The following is an 18984-nucleotide window of genomic DNA, read 5'->3' as shown; positions in this document are numbered from 1 at the left end:
GTGGATGCCTCAGCAAACAAAAGCTTAATCAGGCCTTTAATTACAATCCAAACAGCTAATTGTCAGGCACTTACATCACACAAAATGTCAAGCGGGCATTATTCTCATCTGGATGCTTGAATAAGGAAGGAAGACTATGCTTCCATGCTCATTCAAGCTGTTGCCACAATTCATTTCCTTGTACCTAAATGACTGATGGCTCTGGGTTTTGATGACATGGCTAGTGGCCACCTTTGGGTCAGACATGTCACTACAGTTCCTAGAGGCTGCCTGCAGTCCCATGCCACAGAGGTTTCTCCAACATGAACATGTACATAATTCAGCCAATATGGAGAATCTCTAAAAAAAGCCTACTAAGATGATGTTATGTAACAACGTCATTACAGGACTGACAACCTTTGCCTGAAAAGGCAACTTAATTATGGGAGTGATACCTTATTCTGTTTACCATATTCTACTGGTTAGATGCAAGACACAGGGACTGTCCACACTTGAAGGGAGTAGATAACATAAAGGTGTGAACACCAGGAAGCAAGCAGAACTGGGGGCCACCTTATGGTCCGTGCGTGAGTGCAAGTGTGTCTGACTCTTTGTGACCCCATGGACTGTAGCCCTCCAGACTCTTCTGTCCATGAGATTTCTCAGGCAAGAATACCAGAGTGGGTTGTCATTTCCTCCTCCAAGAGATGTTCCCAATCCAGGGATCGAACCCCCACCTCCTGCATTGTCAGGTGGACTCTTTACCACTGCGCCACCTGGGTATGTCTTATGGTCTGTCTGGCACAACAGTTACAAGTTACTAAAACTCACTGAAGAGAAAATAACCTAAATAGCCCTATAGCTGTTTTTAAAATGGACTTTGTAGTTTAAAATCTTTTAATAAAGAAAACTCTAGGTCCCCAGGCCCAGATAATTTTACTGCATTGAGTAAACATTATGAAACACTGATATTAAACATTAAAAATATTTTTCAGCAAACTGGGAACAGAAGAAACTTGCTCAATGTGAGAAAGAACATCTAAGAAGAAATCCCTACAGTTAATATTAAAATTAATGGTGGAAAACAGAACGCTTTCCCCCTAAAGTCAGGAAAAAGTTAGACATGCCTGTGCTCACTACTCCTATTCAATACATACTGGAAGTCCTAGCCATATAATAAGGCAAGAAAAATAAATTAAGAAGACATAGAGACTGAAAATGAAAAACCAAAAACGTTCTTATTCATAGACAATATGATTGTCTTTACAGAAAAATGTTGATTCTTTCAAAAACAAAACAATCTCCTAGAATCAATAAATGAGTTTAGCAAGGTGATATTTCTACATTCTAAAATAAACAAATTAGAAAACTAAATGTTTAAAAAATACCATTAACAATAGCTCTAAAAAACCTGAAATATTTATGTGTAAATCTAACATGATGTACAGGATCTGTTTGCTAAAAACTATAAAACATTAATAAGAGAGACTTTAAAAGATCTAATTAAATGGAGAGTTATATTGTTTCTGGAATATTCACCATAGTAAAGTAGTAAGTTCTCTCCAAATGTATCTATAATTTTAACACAAATACAATAAAAATCCTAGCAGGATTTTTGTAGATACAGACAAGTAAATCCTAAAATGTATATGGAAAGACAAAGATACTAGAATAGCTGAAACAATATGGAGGAGAAAGAATAAAGTTTGAAGAATTATACTACCTAACTTTAAGACTTAGTATAAAGCTATAGCATAAAAACAGAGTCGTACTAGCAAAGGGATAGACACACAGATCAGTGGAAGAGGGTACAGGTTGTACAATTAGGCTTACACAGATATGATCATTTTATTTTTTTACAAAACTAGAAAATAATTCAGTGGAGAAAGGATAGTTTTAAAACAAATTGTTTAGAAACAATTGCACACCCATATGCAAACATAAACCTCAACCCTACCTCATATCTTATATAAAAATTAAGACATATGAATGATAGATTTAAATGTACAACTATAAGGCATTAGAAGAAAACAAAGATGATAAGTCCAAAAGTTACGTAAAGAATTCTTCAACATGACACCAAAACACAATACATGAAGGAAAAAATTGATAAATATGAGTCCATCAAAATTTAAAACTTTTGCTCTGACAAAGTTCCTGTCACAAGCTACAAGTTAGGATAAATATTTACAAATTATATATTTGAAGAAAGGCCTTGCATTCAGACTATATAAAGGAATCTCAACATTCAGCAATAGAAAACCAAATGAATATATCCTTCAAAAATGAGACTATATGGATGACAGTAATTATATACATAAAAAGATGTTCAGCATCATCAGCCATCAGGGAAACAAATTAAAATCATGATGAAATACGTCATCCCTCTATTTAGAATGGCTTAAAAAAAAAAAAACTGATAATGCCAAGTCAGTACTAGTGAAGAACTCAGGCAACTGGAACTCTCATGTGTTTTTGGTAGGAATGCAGTATGGTACAACCATTCTGGAAACAATTTGGCAGCTTCTCATAAAGTTAAACAAATGACCCAGCAATCCCCAATCCTGAGTATTTTCCTTAGAGAAATGAAGACTTATGTTCACACAAAAACCTATGCAGGATTGTTTATATCAGTTCTATTCATAATAACCAAATAAAACAATCCAAATGTCCCTCAACATAAGGGTGGATAAACAAACTTCAGTATACCTGTACATTGGAAAGCTATTCAACAGTAAAAATGAATGAGCTATTGATATGAACAACTTGGCTGAATCTATAAGGCATTAGGCTGAGCAGAACTCAGTTTCAAAAGGTTATATACTGAATGTATTATTCTATTTTATGACGTTCTCTAAAAGACAAAACTATAGCTAGTTCACTGGTTGCCAAGGCATAGCAGTAGAGTGAATTTAATACACTTTAGGAGTAACATAGGGAGCATTTTTTGGAGGTAATAGAGCCATTCGTGTCCTAATAGTGGTGATTATGGTGGGTTGCCATTTCCTACTCCAAGGGATCTTCCTGACCCAGGGATCAAACCCCCATCTCTTGTGTCTCCTGCGCTGGCAGGTGGATTCTTTACCAAATGTGCCACCTGGGAAGCCCATGAGCTGTACATGTATCAATATTAAGAATCAAAGAACTAGCCCCCCAATAAAAGTTAATTTGACTACATTATCATTTTTAAAAATTAAAAACACTCTGTGTTTAGAGTGTGACAACATCTCTTTACACTGGCAATCAAGGAGAAGTTAACTTAAAAATTTGAGCAAAACGTCTAAATAATGAAAAGTGTTCAAAAAGAAGGTCTAACCATCAGCTTCACTTGAGAAGTGATGTACACAGTAGCTTTCCAATAAATGTTCCTGGGATGACTAAAAACTAGATTAATGAATTCTAACAAATAAGTTTTAGAAACTGTCTTTGTTTACATTAATAGTATAGATGCCTCACATATCATTGTCATTCCCTGGTGGCTCAGTGGTAAAGAATCTGCTTGCCAGTGCAGGAGATGAGGGTTTGAACTGAGTCAGGAAGATCCCCTGGAGAAGGAAATGGCAAACCACACCAGTATTCTTGCCTGAGAAATACCATGGACAGAGGAGCCTAGTGAACTACAGTCCATGGGATCGCAAAAGAGTGGGACATGATTTAGCAACTAAACAACAACATACACATTAGCAGTGCCATTAGGGAACAGAATGTACCTTTCTTATAGGTCCCTACTTTATATATTCAGGTGAATCTGGCAAGGAATCATCTAGAAGAACCATAGAATATAATCCTAGGGAACAAATGATAAACAGGAAAAAAAAAAAGTGCCTCTATATTATACCAAACAACAAGATAAAACCTGAAAATGTTGTTTGTTTATAAACTTCCTGCAAGTGCACAGCAAATATCTGCTACTCTATAGATACAGCCCAGTGCATGATGGTGAGAAAGAGACTGTATGTACAATCTTTGGACCAAAACAAGCCTAAAGGAGATTGACTGAACTGTGTTTCGTGTTCAGCTAAATAAGATAAATGTGGGTTCAACCATCACCCATGTTCCAAATCAATATTCCACTGTCCTTTCCCAAGAGTTCAGAACCTAAAAATATATCTTTCTCATTTACCTAAACATGGTCTTCATTCATTCACCTATACCATCCCAATCTTGTATTCAATAAACTAATTTGCCCCACCAGGCTGAAAGTATTCAATTCAGCTTAAGAACTTAACTTCTATAGAACATAAATGATACAAATCCTTGGAGAAGCCATGAGTAGATGAGTCCTTGCTTTTCATGAGTAAGAATTCCTCTCTTCCTCTCTATTCAATGTTCTATTTTTTTAACTTTATTTAAATTGGAAGATAATTACTTTACAATATTGTGGTGGTTTTTGCCATCAACAGGAATCAGCCACAGGTGCACATGTCCCCCCATCCTGAACCCCGCTCCCACTTCCCTCCCCACCCCTTCCCTCTGGGTTGTCCCAGAGCACTGGCTGTGAGTGCCCTGCTTCGTGCATCGAACTTGCACTGGTCATCTATTTTACATATGATAATATACATGTTTCAATGCTATTCTCTTAAATCATCCCACCCTCGCCTTCTCCCACCTAGTCCAAAAGTCTGTTCTTTACATCAGTGTGTCATTTGCTGTCTTGGGAATAGGATCATCATTTTCATCTTTATAAATTCAATATATATAATTAAGAGCATTCATTTCAGGATCAGCTTGGTGATTTGAGATATATAATTAGCTTTGTAGTTTAAGAGAAAAACAGTGACGCAACCTTCCCTCTTCTTTATAATAAAAGAGCCTCAGAGAAAGGGGGATGGAAAGGAGTGTGGACAAATAATTCTGCCTACCATTTTGACTAAAAATGTAAGCTATGAAGTAACAGGAACACCCACAGGAGTATTCATGTGGGAATCTCCACCATTTATTCATTCATTAATTCCATGTGTAATTATCAAATAAGTGCTATGTACAACTATTGAAATTTCAAATTCTTGACTAATATTATATACAAAAATATCCCACTGTCCTATCCATCTCTGCTTACAAAAATACTCTCACTATATTTCAGAGGCATTCTCCTTTTATGGGCTCACAAGCCCACTGATGATGCTTGGATGACAGAATCAGTAGTTCACAAAGCCAGAGTTCAGGGATCTTATAACTACATCCTTCTCTTTTTAGGAATGAAAAATCTTGAGTTTGAGAATGGGAACTTGGTTGGGTCAAACAGCCTATTAGTAGTAGCACCATATGAGAAACCAGGTCTCTTAAGCGACATCTGTTGTTTTTTTTCCTTCTGATCACCTTCTAGCAAATTTCAAGGAGATGGAGAAAAATATCTCCCTGCAAAGAATTCAGCTGTCTGAGGTCAACTTTAAGTTGATTTCTCTCTTCTTGAATTTCACCTTACTTAAAGATTTTGGTGGTCTTTTCCTTGGACTTTATTTTCAAGTCTTCATTATCCTGTAAGTCTCCAGGGCTTAGCCTGGCCTGACTTACACGGATCACTGTGCCTTGGTTTGCCCCTACTCAGCCTGGCCATTCCTGCCCTCTGAAACATGCCTTCCTGATAACTCCAAGGCAAACCACCTTTTCCACATCTGTCTTACCTCTGGGAAACTGATGCTATTTATTTCCCTATCAATTATCTATAATAGCTATATGTTTAATTCAAAATACCTTTTAGAACTAGTGTGTTTGACAGTGATCTGTAAGTGGAATGGCCTAGGTGCCATAGGTCTAGGACGATATTATTTGACTGGATTTTATCACCCCCCACCCCCAAAAGGAAAAAAGACAGTCTACACTCTCCTGAACATTCATTCAGAGTAGAGTTGAAAGGCAAAATTGAGGTTTCTAAGGGTTACAGGGAAGCCTACAAAAACTGAAGGTTGGGTGTACACCAAAATAAGGTAGCCTTGACAGGCTTTGCAAACTCCAAGACATCTACAAAGACGTTTCCTAAACACTGGATTGGAAAAAAAATTTTCATGTGGATTTTTCCATAAGAGCTTACGGAAAAACCCAAATGAATTTTTTCGCCAACTCAAAATATTTGAAGAAAGATAAATATAATGGTTATGGTGATGCTCATGAATAAAAACAAAGTAAAGAACAACTGAATGTGTAAAACAACTGAATGACATCTTTATCTTAGTGTTTATTGAAAAAGTTTTTAGCAAATTTATAGCCCAAATCATTTTCTGAAATGGTCATTCAGGAATACTAAATCAGAGTGCCCCACCCCCATGCCAGTGATCCTTGCTGATACCCCAGCCCCATCCCTCAACCACGTTAACAGTGAATAAAGAGTGGGCACATAGGCCTGTTATCTGGAATTCAAAGCTGGAAAGGTAAAAATAATGAAGAAACTCCAATACACTATAGTAATAAAGGATATGGATAACCTTTAAGTCTAAACTTGATGAATTTTATATATAGTACTGTCTTAAAATTTGCTGGACTAATTCAAACGTCTACTTACCATAATAGAGTACTGATAATTTACAGTTTGAAAGGAGCCCTCACATACCCCATTTGACATGTATGTGTTTACCAAAGACTATGATTATCAACATGCTAATCTGTTTTCCATTAAGCCTGCATAGGCCAATCTGCTTTAATGATCATCTTGACTATAATCCCCATAATAGGATAAAGTATTACTCTTAGAATTAAAAGAAAAAAGAAAGCAAAAAAGAACCCAACTAGTAGAGTCCACTTCAATTCAAAAGCACAAGACCATTGGATGAAAAACAAATGCTATGTTTGTTATGTTAAAATAATCAGCAAAATTGGTGTCAAAGTACTGTTAGAGGGTAGGGAGGAGTAGAAGTACCACTTTGGAAAGTTCAAAGAAGAGAAGCTCTATTGGGAAATGAATCAGTCTTATTCTTTTTCTGACATTTCCTACTTGAAGGGTGAAAATTGATTTGCTTCTCCTTGGTCTCCCCTGTCACCTTTGGGCTTCTGTTCTATTTAGTTACTACTTGGCCATCCACTTGCAACCTCTCCAAAGTTTGTTAACACCTCTTATTCATTACCTCTTTTCACATTTATTCATGGTTATGAGTTTAAGCTTAAGAGAATTCTAGTATTATCTTTATACTAGGATCTCAAGAGGAAGATATATGCACCCCAATGTTCACTGTAGAACTATTTACAGTAGCCAAGACATGGAAGCAACCTAAATGTCCAGCGACAGATGAATGAATAAAGAAGATGTAGTATATATAGAGAGTGGAACATCAATAAGCCATAAAAAAAGAGTGAAATAATGCCATACGCAGGAACACAGACGGACCTGCAGATTATCATAATAAGTAAAGCAAGTCAGACAGAGAAAAAACAAATATTATATGATATCACTTATTTGTGGGTTGAAACTCAACATTAAAAAACTAAGATCATGGTATCCTGTCCCATCACATCATGGCAAATAGGGGAAAATGTGGAAGAAGTGACAGACTTGATTTTCTTGGAATACAAATCACTGGGGACAGTGACTAAAGCCATGAGATTAAAAGACATGTGTTCCTTGGAAGAAAAGCTATTACAAACCTAGATCACATATTAATAAGCAGAGACATCACCTTGCTGACAATGGTCTGTATAGTCAAAGCTACGGTTTTTCCAGTAGTCATGTATGGACGTGAGAGTTGGACCATAAAGAAGGCTGAGCACAGAAAAATCCCTGTTTTCAAACGTAGTGCTGGAGAAGAAGCTTGAGAGTCTGGTGGACTGCAAGGAGATCAAACCAGTCAATCCTAAGCAAAATCAACCCTGAACATACACTGGAAGGACTGGTGCTGAAGTTCTAATACTTTGGCCACGTGATGTGAAGAGCCAACTCATTGGAAAAGACCCTGATGCTGGGAAAGACTGAAGGCAGGAGGAGAAGGGGGCAATAGAGAATGAGATAGTTGGATAGCATCACCGACTCAATGGGCATGAAATTGAACAAACTCTAGGAGATAGTGAAAGACAAAGGAGCTTGGCATACTGCAGTCCATGGGGTTGCAAAGAGTCAGAAATAACTTAGTGACTGAACAACAACCACCAAGGACATTTTTCCTTCTGATTAGCTCAAAGCTAATGATTTTTTCAAATCATTTTTACAGTTATATTTGCAAGTTCCTTTCACCTCTGTCATATAACTACAGGAGCAAACAACATAATATTCAAGGTGAGAGGTTTATAAATGGCACACACACAATGGGACAGAAATCATGAGAATCACAAATAAACTACATGATGGATTTATAGATGTAAAGAATTTACTTGACAAACAGTTGTTCTACCAAAACAAGAAAGCAGATATAAAGTGGATGGACATTTTTGAAGAGCTAGAAACTAATTCCTAAAAACTGGAATTTCTATTGTTAATAAGGAAAATTCTAAGTGTACCATCCAACAAGTATTCTTGAGGAGATATAACAGATTGATATCATCACACTGGACTGACACAAAAATCAATGTAATATAGGTTTGATAAGAGTACAACTATAAGTCAAATTAAATTTTACATCTGACTCTATTAAATTTTACCACCATATAAAAGATGTCCAAAAGGCTGAAAGCAGTTCAAAGAAATACTATTAGAAAAGAAAGCAGAAAGAGTAAACAGCAGAGTAAGCTAAAACTAACCATCAACTCCTGAGAAAAGAAGTGGTACAAGAATGGAAGCAAGATCATTGTCTTACCTTTAGCTTACTTGTGAATAATATTTCAACAGTCCCAATAGCAAACAATTAGCATTTTATGAGAATTGGAGATAGCAAATGCATTCATGTCAGGGAAAAAGATACATCAGAAGTTAAGCTTCATTTTACATCATGAAATTCAGTAGAAGATGACCAACTAAAACTGAAAAGCCAACAATTGGCAGTATAAGGATGGTAATTAGTAATATGGTATATTTGACAATAAGCAATATGTCAAGAGTTGCAAGTTATTGCCACTTGATGTACATTGGGAGATACAGTGACAAGGAATCGTCCTCTCATAAGCTCTGTAGCGCTATTTGATTTTTTTCTTTAAATTGCATACTGATAAAAATAAAAACTAAAGAAAAAGACTAAAGTATTTCTTAAGAGACACAGAGGCAGAAACAGGGCTTTTTGAAAAGAACAGGTACTAATAGAAGGGTATGCATTATCTCACTCAATTCTTAATTCATTCTACGAGATATGGTGTTTTTTACTCAAGAAATCAAAATTTCAAGAAAATAATTACTGTGGCCAAAATCACAAAATTATTAAGTGGAAGTCAAACTGAGATCTTTAAAGCCATGACTTCTAGATGCTGCTGCTACTGCTGCTAAGTCGCTTCAGTCGTGTCCGACTCTGTGTGACCCCATAGACAGCCTCCTACCAGGCTTCTCTGTCCCTGGGATTCTCCAGGCAAGAACACTGGAGTGGGTTGCCATTTCCTCCTCCAATGTACGAACATGAAAAGTCAAAGTGAAGTTGCTCAGTCGTGTCCGACTCTTAGCGACTTCATGGACTGCAGCCAACCAGGCTCCTCCGTCCATGGGATTTTCCAGGCAAGAGTACTGGAGTGGGGTGCCATTGCCTTCTCCAGACTTCTAGATAGAAAGAATAATATAATATTGATAGGAAAAGCTGACATTTTAGATGCAACATGAAATGTTGACAGTATTTGAACATGTAAAAGCATAAAAGAATAATATTATGAGCACAGTAAATAGCTTTTAAAAACCAGAGTTGAAAAGGAAGGAAGGATTATAGCAAAGGACTCATCTGACTAAAACAGTGGAAGATGAAATTCAAGGTCAGGTCAGGATTTTTTAACAATATTCATTATTATTTTAGGCCACATTAATTTTTTCTGTTCTATTTATCTTTATTGAAATGTAGTTTATATATAGTATTACACTACTTTTATGTGTACTATTGAATATATAGTAAATTGATATTTGCATACATTATGAAATGATCACCATAAGTCTAGCAAACAACTGTTCCCATACAAAGTTACAACAATATTTTTGACCACATTCCTTATTGTGTATATTACATCCACATGACATTTACTTTATACTTCTTAACCCCCTTCACCTACTTCACTCATCCACTCTCCTCTGGCAACCATGCATTTACTCTCAGGATTTATGTTTATTTTGTTTTGTAGATTCGACATATAAGTGAGATTACATGGTATTTGTCTATCTGACTTATTACACATAGTATACTCTAGATCAATTCAAAGTATTGCAAATAGTAAGATTTAATTTTTTATGGCTGAGTCATATTCAATTGTGTATGTGTATCCATCTGATAGATGTCCCTTTGACATCAATCTATCTATCTAGATATACAGACTGACTGATGTTAAAGGGTGTACTGCCTGTGCTTTCTTCCAGGAATTAAATTTAAATTTTTTATGCATTTTGACTTCATTTTTGTAGTATATGGCATGAGAAAGTATCCAGTTTCATTCCTTCGCATACAGCTGTCCAGTTTTCCCAACACCATTTACTGAAGAAACTGTCTTTTCCGCATTGTATAATCTTGCTTCTCTTGTCTTCCTTAATTAGTCATAGAAGTGGGTTTATTTCTGAAGTCTCTATTCTGTTCCATTGATTTATGTGTCTGTTTAGCTGCATATACAATACTGTTTTCATTACTGTAGTTTTGTATTAGAGTTTGAAATTAGGGAGCATGATACTTCCAGCTTTGTTCTTTATCAATATTGCTTTGGCTATCCAGGATCTTTTGTGCCCATGTACAAATTTTCTAATTATTTTTTCTAGTTCTGTGAAAAATGACATTGGTATTTTGATAGAGATTGCACTGAAAATGTAAACTTTCATGGGTAGTATGATCTTTTTAACAATATTAACTCTTCTAAGCAATGAACAGGATATTTCTTTCCATTTGTTTGTGTCAATTCTTTCATCAGTGTCTAATAGTCTGGGCACAAGTCTTTCTGGGTACAAGTCTTTACCTCCTTGGTTAGATTTATTCCTAAATGTTTAATTCTTTCTGGGCACAGTCTTTACCTCCTCAGTTACATTTATTCCTAAATGTTTAATTCTTTTTGATGTAATTGTAAATGGAATTTTTCTTAATTTCTCTCAGTTCATTTCTATTAATGTACAGATTTCTGTACATTAATTCTGTATCCTGCAATATACAAAACTCACTTATTCTCACTTTATTTTTTGGTGGTATCGTTAGAATTTTCTATATCATAGTCTCATGTCATTTGCAAATGAAATTTGCTTCTTCCTTTCCAATTTTGATCCCTTTTGTGACAGTGGACATTCTTCTCTTGTTCCTGACCTTAGAGGAAATAGTTTCAACTTCTTAACATTGAGTGTAATGTTGACTGTAGGTTTGTCATAAATGGCCTTTATTATGTTAAGGTACACTCCCTCAATATCCATTTGTGAGAGTCTTTTTTTAAATCATAAATGGCTATTTTTTGTCAAAGGGTTTCTGCAACTATTGAAATGATCATATAATTTTTATCCACCATTTTGTTAATGTGGTATATCATGTTTATTGAGTTGCAGATCCTGAACTATCTTTGTACTCCTGGGGTAAATCCCAACTGAGACATGGGCAAACCCATACGGATGGATTACAGTGGAAAGTTCTGACAAAGCATGGTCCATTGGAGAAGGGAATGGCAACCCACTTCAGCATTCTTCCCTTGACAACCTCATGAACAGTATGAAAAGGCAAAAAGATATAACACTGAAAGATAACCCCTTAGGTCAGTATGTGTCCCATAAGTTACTAGAGAAGAGTGGAGAAATAGCTCCAGAAGGAGTGTATAGGCTGAGCCAAAGCAGAAACAACACGCAGTTGTGGATGTGACTAGTGATAAAAGTAAAGTTCAATGCTATATAAAAAAAAAATTGCATAGAAATCTGGAATGTTAGGTCCATGAATGAAGGCAAATTGGAAAAAGTAAGACCGGAGATGGCAAGAGTGAAGACTGACATTTTAGGAATCAGTTCAGTTCAGCTGTGCAGTCGTGTCTGACTCTTTGCGACCCCATGGACTGCAGCACGCACACCAGGCCTCGCTCTCCATCATCATCTCCCAGAGCCTACTCAAACTCACATCCATTGAGCTGGTGATGCCATCCAACAATCTCATCCTCTGTCCTCCACTTCCCTACTGCCTTCAATCTTTCCCATGATCAGGGTCTTTTCAAATGAGGCAGCTCTTCACATCAGGTGGCCAAAGTATTGGAGTTTCAGCTTCAACATCGGTCTTTCCAATGAACATTTAAGACTAATTTCCTTTAGGATGGACTGGTTGGATATCCTTTCAGTCCAAGGAACTCTCAAGAGTCTTCTCCAACACAACAGTTCAAAAGCATCAATTCTTTGGTGCTCAGCTTTCTTTATTGTCCAACTCTCATATCCATATATGACTAATGGAAAAACCATAGCTTTGACTAGATAGATCTTTATTGGCAAAGTAATGTCTCTGCTTTTTAATATGCTGTCTAGGTAGGTCATAACTTTTCTTCCAAGGAGCAAGCGTCTTTTTATTTCATGGCTGCAATCACCATCTGCAGTGATTTTGGAGCCCAAAATAATAAAGTCTGACACTGTTTCCACTGTCTCCACATATACTTCCTATGAAGTGATGGGACCAGATACTATGATCTTTGTTTTCTGAATGTTGAGTTTTAAGCCAACATTTTCACTCTCCTCTTTCACTTTCATCAATTGGCTCTTTAGTTCTTCTTTGCTTTCTGCCATAAGGGTGGTGTCATCTGCATATCTGAGGTTATTGATATTTCTCCCAGAAATATTGATTCCAGCTTGTGCTTCTAGTCCAGCATTTCTCATGATGTACTCTGCATATAAGTTAAATAAGCAGGGTGAAAATATACAGCCTTGACGTACTCCTTTCCTGATTTGGAACCAATCTGTTGTTCCATGTCCAGTTTTAACTGTTGCTTCTTGTCCGGTTTACAGATTCTCAGGAGGTAGGTCAGGTGACCTGGTATTCCCATCTCTTTCAGAATTTTCCACAGTTTGTGATCCACAGAGTCAAAGGCTTTGGCATGGTCAATAAAGCAGAAGTAGATACTTTTCTGGAACTCTCTTGCTTTTTTGATGATCCAATGGATGTTGGCAATTTTATCTTCGGTTCTTCTGCCTTTTCTAAATCCAGCTTGAACATCTGGAAGTTCACGGTTTACATACTGTTGAAGCCTAGCTTGAAGAAGTTTGAGAATTACTTTGCTAGCATGTGAGATGAGTGAAATTGTGCAGTAGTTTGAGCATTCTTTGGCATTGCCTTTCTTTGGAACTGGAATAAAAACTGACCTTTTCCCATCCTGCGGCCACTGCTGAGTTTTCCAAATTTGCTGGCATATTGAGTGCAGCACTTTCACAGCACCATTTTTCAGTATCTGAAATAGCTCAACTGGAATTGCATCACCTCCACGAGCTTTGTTCAGTGATGCTTCCTAAGGCCCATTTGACTTCACATTCCAGGATGTCTGGCTCTAGGTGAATGATCCCACTATCTTGATTATCTGGGTCATGAGGATCTTTTTAGTGTAGTTCTTCTGTGTATTCTTGCCACCTCTTCTTAATATCTTTTGCTTCTGTTAGGTCCCTACAATTTCTGTCCTTTATTGTGCCCATCTTTGCATAAAAAGTTCCCTTGGTATCTCTAAGTTTTTTGAAGAGATCACTAGTCTTTCCCATTCTATTGGTTTCCTCTATTTCTTTGCATTGATCACTGAGGAAGGCTTTCTTATCTCTCCTTGCTCTTCTTTGGAACTCTGCATTCAAATGGGTATATTTCCTTTTCTCCTTTGCCTTTAGCTTTTCTTCTTTTCTCAGTTATTTGTAAGTCCTCCTCAGACAACCATTTTGCCTTTTTGCATTTCTTTTTCTTGGGGATGGTCTTGCTCCCTGTCTCCTGTACAATGTCATGAACCTCCGCCCCATAGTTCTTCAGGCACTCTATCAGATTTACTCCTTTGAATCTATTTGTTACTTCCCCTCTAAAATCGTAAGGGATTTGATTTAGGTCATAAGTGAATGGTCTAGGGGTTTTTCCTTTTTAACTTAAGTTTCTCCTTCTTAACTTTCTTCAATTTAAGTCTGAATTTGGCAATAAGAAGTTCATGATCTGAGCCACAGTCAGTTCTCAGTCTTGTTCTTGCTGACTGTATAGAGCTTCTCCATCTTTGGCTGTAAAGAACGTAATCAATCTGATTTTAGTATTGACCATCTTGTGATGTCCATTGGTAGAGTTTTGTCTTGTGTTTTTGGAAGAGAATGTTTGCTATGACCAGTGCATTCTCTTGGCAAAACTCTGTTAGCCTTTGTCCTGCTTCATTTTGTACTCCAAGGCCAAATTCACCTGTTACTCCAGGTATTTCTTGACTTCCTACTTTTGCATTCCAGTCCCCTCTAATGAAAAGGACATCTTTTCTGAGTGTTAATTCTAGCAAGTCTTGTAGGTCTTCATAGAACCATTCAACTTCAGCTTCTTCAGCATTAATGGCTGGGGTATAGACTTATTAGACTTCTCAGATTACTGTGATACTGAATGGTTTACATTAGAAGCAAGCTGAGATCATTCTGACATTTTTGAGACTGCATCCAAGTACTGCATTTCTGACTCTTTGATTGACTGTTATGGGTACTCCATTTCTTCTAAGGGATTCTTGCCTACAGCAGTAGATATAATAGTCATCTGAGTTAAATTCACCCATTCCAGTCCATTTTAGTTAGCTGATTCCTAAAATGTCAATGTTCACTCTTGCTATCTCCTATTTGACTACTTCCAATTGCCTTGATTCATGGACCTAACATTCCAGGTTCCTATGTAATATTGCTCTTTACAGCATTGGACTTAGCTTCCATCACCAGTCACAGATGACCATCATATCTACTACTGTGGGAAAGAATCCCTTAGAAGAAATGGAGTAGCCCTCATAGTCAACAAAAGAGTCTGAAATGCAATACTTGGGTGCAATCTCCACAGAATGCAAAAACAACAGAATGCTCTCAGTTTGCTTCCAAGGCAAACCCTTCAACATTACAGTAATCCAAATCTATGCCCCACCACTAATGCTGAAGAAGATGAAGTTGGATGGTCCTATGAAGAACAACAAGACTGTCTAGAACTAACACCAAAAGAGAAGTCTTTTTCATCATAGGGGACTGGAATGTAAAAGTAGGAAGTCAAGAGATACCCAGAGTAACAGAGAAGTTTTGCCTTGGAGTACCAAATGAATGAGGGCAAAGGCTAACCAATTCTTGCCAAGAGAACACACTGGTCATAGCAAACACCCTCTTCCAACAACATAAGAGATGACTCTACACGTGGACATCACCAGATAGTCAATACCAATATCAGACTGATTATATTCTCTGCTGCCAAAGATGGAGAAACTCTATACAGTCAGCAAAAACAAGGCCAGGAGTTGACTATTAGCTTCTTACTGTCAAATTCAGACTTAAACTGAAGAAAGCGGGGGGACTTCCACTTCAAGATGGTGGAGTAGAAGGACATGCACTCATATCCTCCCGCAACAGCACCAAATCACAACTAGCTATTGAAAGAAGGATGCTGGAACCTACCATAAAAAGATATCCCACGTTCAAAGACAAAGAAGAAGCTACAGCAAGACAGAAGGAAAGGCACAATCACAATAAAATCATATCCCATACATGCAGGGCGGGTGACCCACAACCTGGAGAACAATAATGCCAAAGAAGTTCTCCGACTGTTGTGAAGGTTCGGAACCCCACATCAGGGTTTGTAGTCTAGGGACCCAACAAAGGCTGTGGGAATCCCCACAGGATCTGACCTTGAAGGCCGAAGGATTTGATTATAAGACTTCCACAAGGCTGGGGGAAACAAAGACTTCAGTCTGAAAGAGCACAAACAAAACCATGTACACACCAAGAATCAGAGGAATGGGGCAGAGATTATACAGGAAACTGAACCAAAACTACCTGCTAGTATTGGGGTGTCTCCTGTGGAGGTGCAGGTCAGCAGGGACTAACCAAGTGGATGGGGGACTGGCAGCAGCTATCTGGTAAGGTCCTGGTTGGCATAAACCCTCTTGGAGATTCACCATCAGGAAGCTTACACAAGTCTCTTCGCCTCCTCCATCAGAGGACAGACGGATGCAGCAAGAACAATCATCCCACAGGGACTAAAACAAAACCACATTTCAGAAAGTCATTCAGCATGAAGAAGCAGAAAGTTATATCCCAGCTGATGTGACAAGATAAAACTCCAGAAAAACAGCTAAATAAAGTAGAGACAGGCAACCTTACAGAAAAAGAATTCAGAATAATGACAGTGAATATGATTCAGGATCTCGGAAAAAGAATGGAGGCAACGTTTGAGAAGATGCAAGACATGTTTATCAAAGACCTACAAGAACTAAAGAATAACCAAACAGAGATGAATACTACACTAGAAGGAATCCATAGTGGAATAGCTGAGATAGAAGCACAGATAAATGACTTGGGGGGCAGAATGGTGGAAATCACTGCCACAGAACAGAATATAGAAAAAAGAATGAAAAGAGATGAAGACAGCCTGAGACCTCTGGGACAACGTTAAACACATGAACCTTTGCATTATAGGGGTCCCAGAAGGAGAAGAGAGAGATAGAGGACCACAGAAAATATTTGAAGAAATAATAGCTGAAAACTTACCTAATCTGGAAAAGGAAATAATCAACCAAGTCCAGGAAGCAAAGAGAGTCCCAGACAGGATAAACCCAGGGAGGAACACACCAAGATGTAGTAATCAAACTGACAAAAATTAAAAACATAAAATATTAAAAGCAACAAGGGGAAAACAACAAATAACATAAAAGGGAACTCCCATCAAACTATCAGCTGATTTCTCAACAGAAACTCTACAAGCCAGAATGGAATGGCATGACATACTTAAAGATATGAAGGGGAAGAATCTACAACCAAGCATACCCTACCCAGTAAGACTCTCTTTCAGATTTTATGGAGAAATCAAAAGCTTTTTAGACAAGCAAAAATTAAGAGAATTCAGCACCACCAAAGCAGTTTTGCAACAAATGCTAAAGGAACTTCTCTAGGGAGAAAACAAGGAGAAGGAAAAGCCCTCAGTTCATTTCAGTTCAGTTCAGTCGCTCAGCCGTGTCTGACTCTTTGCAACCCTATGGATTGCAGCATGCCAGGCTTCCCTGTCCTTCACCAACTCCAGGGAGTTTACACAAACACATATCCATTGAGTCAGTGATGCCATCCAACCATTTCATCCTCTGTCATCCCCTTTTCCTCCCACCTTCAATCTTTCCCAGCATCAGGGTCTCTTCCAATAAGTCAGTTCTTCCCATCAGGTGGCCAAAGTATTGGAGTTTCAGCTTCAGTATCAGTCCTTACAATGAGTATTCAGGACTGATTTCCTTAAGGATTGACTGGTTGAATCTCCTTGCAGTCCAAGGGACTCTCAAGAGTCTTCTCCAACACCACAATTAAAGAGCATCAGTTCTTTGGTGCTCAGCTTTCTTTATAGTCCAACTCTCACATCCATACATGAATACTGGAAAAACCATAGCTTTGACTAGACAGACATTTGTTGGAAAAGCCCTACCTACAGAAAAATAAACCCCAAACAATTAAAAATATTGTAATAGGATCATACATATGGATAATTACCTTAAATGTAAATGGATTAAATGAACCAACTAAAAGACAGACTGGCTGAGCAGATGAAAACATGTGCATGTATACACTTCCACTTACCGCATCACTCTGCCTGACCCTTCAAATTGTATATAATTATTTTACACCGTTAGGTTAATCATGTTTCCATTATGGCTTGCAATTGTAATTTTTTTTATTTTTTGAATATGAAAACTGATAAACATCTTTTACTATTATAATTATGTAACTATTACTCACTTAATACTTTGGTATCATAATTGGTCAACAGAAAAATTATAGAATTCTGTATCACCAAAACTACCATTTAATAGAAAATGTGTAATCGCTTTTAAAAATCTATATGGAGTCGAGTGTGGACAGGCATTGCTCCAGGCTTAGATTCATGCCCACAGCTTCTTAACAGAAAATTAGGCTGGGAAAAGACTGATGCCAAGACCTACCCATGTTTGCTACACACGGTGGAGTGTCACTTAAGCACCTTGCTTCAGAACACAGTTGATTCCAGTCTCCAGTTCAGGTTCTCTGAGAACAAGCTCCGTTTTGCTCTCCCAAAGGCAGCAGCTTCAATCAAGCAGTCCCTCCTCCCTGTGAGTCTGCTCTCAAATGTTTCCTGAGGCAAGGAGTTCAAAATCAGTGAACCTCTCTGGGTGTCCCTCAATGTGGAGAAACTTTTCATCTTTAACCTAGATGTTTTATCATCGGTGTTGTATAGATGGAGAAGTCTTGAGGATACTGTAAAAATAAAACTGAAAACCAGAAGCAGGAGGCTTAAGTCCAAATCCTGAGAACATCAGAGAACTCCTGAATCCAGGGAACATTAATCAATAGGAGCTCATCAAACACCTCCATATCTACACTGAAACCAAGCACCACCTAAGGGCCAACAAGTTCCAGAGCAAGACATACCATGCAAATTCTCCAGCAAAACAGGAACACACCCCTGAGCTTCAATATACAGGCAGCTCAAAGTTACTCCAAAACCATTGAAGTCTCATAACTCATTAATGGACACTTCATTGCACTCCAGAGAGAAATCCAGCTCCACCCACCAGAACTCCGACACAAGATTCCCTAACCAAGAAACCTTGACAAGCCACTGATACAACCCCACCCACAGTGAGGAAACTCCATAATAAAGAGAACTCCACAAACTCCCAGAATATAGAAAGGCCACCCCAAACGCAGCAATATAATCAAGATGAAGAGACAGAGGAGCACCCAGCAGGTAAAGGAACAGGATAAATGCCCACCAAACCAAACCAAAGAGGAAGAGATAGGGAATCTACCTGAAAAAGGATTCCAAATAGTGA

This window comes from Ovis canadensis, chromosome 1, assembly GCF_042477335.2.
Source record: "Ovis canadensis isolate MfBH-ARS-UI-01 breed Bighorn chromosome 1, ARS-UI_OviCan_v2, whole genome shotgun sequence".
Classification (NCBI taxonomy): domain Eukaryota; kingdom Metazoa; phylum Chordata; class Mammalia; order Artiodactyla; family Bovidae; genus Ovis; species Ovis canadensis.
This window is presented reverse-complemented; position numbering follows the sequence as displayed.